The 5,567-nt window shown below is 37.0% G+C and overlaps 1 non-coding gene and 1 pseudogene across 1 annotated transcript; one reads left to right on the forward strand and one right to left on the reverse strand.

The window, feature by feature from the left end:
- The first annotated feature begins 1,830 nt into the window (after positions 1-1,830).
- LOC111439343 lies at positions 1,831-2,465 on the forward strand (annotated as a pseudogene).
- Positions 2,466-5,075: 2,610 nt separating this feature from the next.
- On the reverse strand, positions 5,076-5,148 carry TRNAF-GAA. The gene has a single exon. It is a non-coding gene; the product is annotated as a tRNA-Phe (tRNA).
- Positions 5,149-5,567: the final 419 nt, after the last annotated feature.

Raw genomic sequence — 5,567 nt, forward strand, 5'->3', positions numbered from 1 at the left:
ATTTTTTTAAGTATGAATTAATTTAACATGTTATGTATAAGGTGGGTACGAGAGAAAAAGAAAAGATACTTATAAAAGGATTATTATATCATTATGGCTGAGTAATGTCCCACAAGCACATAGAGAGAGGACTTATTTCATCAAGAGCTTATACTACTTTGTGGAAAGGGAATTTGATGAATTCCTTAAAAGAGATAAGAGCTTATACTACTTGTAGTGGAAACGGAATTTGATGAATTCCTTAAAAGAGATAAGAGCTTATAGTAGTGGAGAGAGGGAATTTGATGAATTCCTTAAAAGAGATAAGAGCTTATAGTAGTGGAGAGGGAATTTGATGAATTCCTTAAAAGAGATAGTAGCTTATACTACTTGTGGAGAGGGAATTTGATGAATTCCTTAAAAGATTCCTCCAAATGATAAGAGCTTATTGGATGGCGGTAGCATCCCATGCATATGACGGAACTTCTTCACAATTGCAATATCTGACCAATGAATATTGTTGTCATTTATAGCTTCTATCACAATAATATAAAATTTTGGGTCAAAGCCTATATGGGACTGAAAAGACCACCACACGCTTGTAGATTAAATTATATCTACCACCTCTGAAATTTTCCACGGCAAACCTTCCAACAGCTTGCACTTCTTCATCATTGACATCCTTAATTGGAACTAGATTTTAAGGCAAATCTTCTCCACGACTCACTTTGGAACACTTTTATAGATAGTTTCAACAAACTTACTTTGCTCGTGAATACTTTAGAGTTCAATATTTTTAGTTGGAGAACGCTATTCAAATTGATAGGGTCGAATCTTACAACAAAGTCCTCTCTCAAATATTGTTCGTTATTTGATTATTTTCTCTTTAGTGAATTTTAAGTGAAACACATTCTCTACCCAAGTAATTGCAAGATGCAAGCTTCACACTAAGAGGAATCAAAGTCCCAAGTATCAACGTCCTTTTAAGTGTCAATTTTTATTCTCCATCTCAACATAAATTAAACTTATTTTCGTGAAGATATCTATTTATAAAAGCAAAATATCTCAGAGTTAAAAAAATAAAAATGAGATATAGATACGAGACATAAATATGATACCAAATAGATATGGTAACTGTTAGGATTAGATTTGATTGAGTTATTTGGATTAGATTTGATCTAGTTATTTGAATTAGATTTGATTTAGTCATTCTTCAATTGGATGAGAGATTTCTCCCAATTCTTCTGATGTTTCCAATTTTCTTTTTCTGTTCCTAACAATTTGGTATCAGAGCCATGCCCTAAACTAGTTAAAACTAGAAGCAGCAGTCTTCTAAGTGTGTCATAATAAAACTATGTCAATGGAGAGTCCAGTTGTGCAGTCTGATGGAGGAAGGAGTCAAGGTCGTGGAAGCTTTAGAGGCAGAGGAAGGGGACGAGGCAGACAAACCTTCAACAAGGCCATAGTGGAGTGCTATAACTGTCACAAGCTAGGACATTTTCAATGGGAATGTCAAGCATGGTTGTAACCGGAAAGGGTAATGTACGACTAGAAGTGAATGGAATCATAATGATAATCACAGGAGTGTTTTATGTGCCAGACCTGAAGAACAATTTGTTGAGTAGTGGTAAATTGCAAGCAAAGGGGGTTACCTTTTTGTTTCAAAATGGAACATGCAAGGTGTTTCATCCTGAGAGAGGCTTAATCATGGAGACAAAGATGTCTTTGAATCGAATATTCGTATTGCATGCTATATCTCAGCTTGTAGCAGCCACTCAAACTCAATTGAAACTTATGGGGAGAAGTGGTTCAAGGTCTCTGTCATACACTCACCGCTCCAATTTCTATCGCCATAGTCAGAGAAGCAGAAGGGACCCAAGTCCTTCCCCCTATCATTCCATTACCCATTCCAAGAGAAGCAGCCGTTCAAGTTCCCTCAGCCGCCAACGCAGAAGTAGGTCTTCCTCGTTATCTCCTTTCCCCAAATTGTTCAGTTTCAGTCCTAGTTGTGCATCCACTGATCGGAATCATTCCATAGAGAAGCTTAAGAAAGAGGAAGAAGAGAAGAAAAGGCGTGAAGCAAAGTTGAAGAAGTTAGAAGAAGATGCAGCTAGGAGGATGGAAGAACTAATTCAGAAGAAGATGCAGCTATGAGGATCGAAAAACTAATTCAGAAGAAAGTTGGAGAAGGGCTAAACTCTGAAGAGACTAAATTAGAAATACAGAGGAGAATAGAGGAAGGTCGCACGAAGTTGTTTGTTGATGTTGATGTGCAGCTTGAGAAAGAGAAAGAAGCCACTCTTACTACTACAAGACAAAAAGAAGAACAAGCACGAAAAGAGAGAGAAGAGCTAGATAAAATGCTAGAAAAGAATAGAAGAAGGGTAGAAAAAGCACAACGACGATTAGTTCTGGAGCTACAGCGGAAGGAAGAAAAACAATATTGTGAGCTCGAGTTGATTTAGAGACAAAAAGAGGAGGCATCTCAGAGAACTAAGCTAGATGATAAGAGTTTGAGTTATGTTGTGCTGGTAGTTAGTGAAGAGTCAAAAGCTTACCGACTCTATGATATAGAAGCGACAGATGAAAATAATAATATAGAAGCGGCAGATGAAAATAATGATATAGAAGCGGCAGATGAAAATAATGATATAGAAGCGGAAGATGAAAATACTGCAGAGGAAAATACAACCCCTTAAAGAGAAACCGAGATGCTAAGGAATTAAAAAGCTTTATTTTTGACGTAGAACAATACTTGAAGGTTACTGGAACTTGCTCATAGGACCTAAGAGTTACGTTGGTCGCAATGCATCTCATGGACGATGCAAAACTATGGTGACACTCGAAGGTGAATGGTATAAAAAATGGGTCATGCACCATAAACTCATGGGAAGATTGTTGTTGGAATCGATGCAATCGACGCTCCTCTGGATGAGTTGCCAATCAAAGACCTGACGTTTGATGTTGACCCTTTTGAAGAAAGAGCCACACGATCAAACAGCTCGAAACATCGCGGTAACTTTGAGAACTGTATCACACACATGAAAGGACGTGTCGAAGAGTTAGACATTACCCAAAACATCATAGTAAAACTCTTCAGGGATTAGACAAAGGACTTTAGGACAACTACACCAAAAATTCATTGTTGTCCAACGATTTGGATATTTGGCTTTCACCTAGGAGATTCTGGTTTGATTCTCTGAAATTGAATATTATTTTCTTATTTCTTTCTATTTTATAGTTTCATCTTTTGTCACCAATTATATTTAAACTTTACCTCATTTTGAAGGCACTGTAATGGTCAAGTTCAATAGTATCTTAGATTAAAAAGACTTTTATGAACATTGTACCTATGTTAGTGTTATGTTATAGATATTTGTTTCAATTTCAACAAGTGGGGTTGAGGTGATTCAAATGGTTAATGCGATAATCCGGCTATTTTCGAGGTCTCTCTTGTTGAACGCCATCATGGTTTAGATGTGCACCCGAGTGAGTTTGACAAGGAGACCCAAATTTAAACTTTACCTACGTTTGAGAGGCACTATAATGGTCAAGTTCAATGGTATTTTAGATTAAAAAGACTTTTATGAACTTTGTACCTTTGTTAGTGTTACTTTGTACCTTTGTTTGTGTTACTTTGTACCTCTGTTAGTGTTATGTTATAGACATTTGGTCAAGTTCAACAAGTGGGGTTGAGGTGATTCAAATGGTTAATGCCACTTTATTTGATTCAAATTGTTAATGTGATAATCGAGCTGAATAGTTACAGGTTATTTCCAAGGTCTCTCTTATTGAACGCCAACAAGACTGAAATGATTGAGATGAGCACATGAGTGAGTTTGACCAAATTGAAATAAAATCAAATAAAATCACTAAAAAAAATCAATAAAATAGATAAAAAAAAGTGAAAAAAAATTAGCCTTATGACACTTCCTTCAACTCGAAGGGCAGTAAATAAAGGATTCCTTCGCCCAAGACCCATGATCCTACTCCCAACATGGAAATGATAAGCTATAGAATCATTCCAAGAACCTCAATGGATGGGTTACAAACTTACATTACCAATCTCGACAACGGGACGTGTCATCTGTGTTAGAAGAACGACCGCATTAGAGCAAGTCATGAGGATAGAAGATCCCGTTGGAGGATGATAGACCAACCGTAATCTTCAGCCCAACGAGCCAAGCTTTTGTAGAAGCAAGAACCCTTGTATTAAAGAAATTAACACCTTCTTATACAAAATTGGAAATGATAAGCTATAGAATCATTCCAAGAACCTCAATGGATGGGTTACAAACTTACATTACCAATCTCGACAACTGGACGTGTCATCTGTGTTAGAAGAACGACCGCAAATGATAAGCTATAGAATCATTCCAAGAACCTCAATGGATGGATTACAAACTTACATTACCAATCTCGACAACTGGACGTGATGTGTTAGAAGAACGACCGCATTAGAGCAAGTCATGAGGATAGAAGATCCCGTTGGAGGATGATAGACCAACCGTAATCTTCAGCCCAACGAGCCAAGCTTTTGTAGAAGCAAGAACCCTTGTATTAAAGAAATTAACACCTTCTTATACAAAATTGGAAATGATAAGCTATAGAATCATTCCAAGAACCTCAATGGATGGGTTACAAACTTACATTACCAATCTCGACAACGGGATGTGTCATCTGTGTTAGAAGAACGACCGCATTAGAGCAAGTCATGAGGATAGAAGATCCCGTTGGAGGATGATAGACCAACCGTAATCTTCAGCCCAACGAGCCAAGCTTTTGTAGAAGCAAGAACCCTTGTATTAAAGAAATTAACACCTTCTGATAAAGCTAGAAACTTGATCATGGCTTGATTGAATTACTGAGATGCAATCTACCATTTCTATAAGGGGGGATCGAAATGACAAAGATATGCTTAGATTTCTATAAAAGGGGGATCGTCTCAACTTGAGAGATTAATTTTTAGATTTCTATAAGGGGGATCGTCTCAACTTGAGAGATTAATTTCATTGATCACAAATATGCTTAACGTGATTCTTATTATCATCATCTACATCAAAAGAACTCAACTAAATTGTGCAACGCAAACCACATGCGGTGAACATGAATCGAACACATGACCTTTAGATCTTCAATCTGATGCTCTCCCAACTGAGCTATCCCCGCAATCATTAGAAATCAAAATTCATCAGTAAAGATATTTTCTTCCTGTACAGAGGAAGAGAACGATGATATGGCCAGTTCAACTAAACTATCCAAGTCAACTCAAAATTTTACCTTTTCTCGGGTTTTCTCAATTTTAGCCCCATTTCAGACCGATTCTCCTAGAAAATCTTATGGTTTCAGAAAATAGACACAATAAGGAGTATGTGGAAGGAAATATGAAATAATTCAGATACTGGAAGCTTAAGAATGGACGTCCCAAACGTCCACGACGAGGCAAGTAGCCACCTTGGATTTTTTGTTAAGAAATACTTGTAGAAATCGCTTGGATTTTCATATGAACCCTAAACCAAGTATGAATTAAGGATATATGAAAGAGAAACCCAAAGAACCGTGAGTTAAGACCCTGAACCGATTAAATA

The sequence above is a fragment of the Cucurbita moschata genome, unplaced genomic scaffold (assembly GCF_002738365.1).
Source record: "Cucurbita moschata cultivar Rifu unplaced genomic scaffold, Cmos_1.0 Cmo_Scf00092, whole genome shotgun sequence".
In the NCBI taxonomy this organism is placed as follows: domain Eukaryota; kingdom Viridiplantae; phylum Streptophyta; class Magnoliopsida; order Cucurbitales; family Cucurbitaceae; genus Cucurbita; species Cucurbita moschata.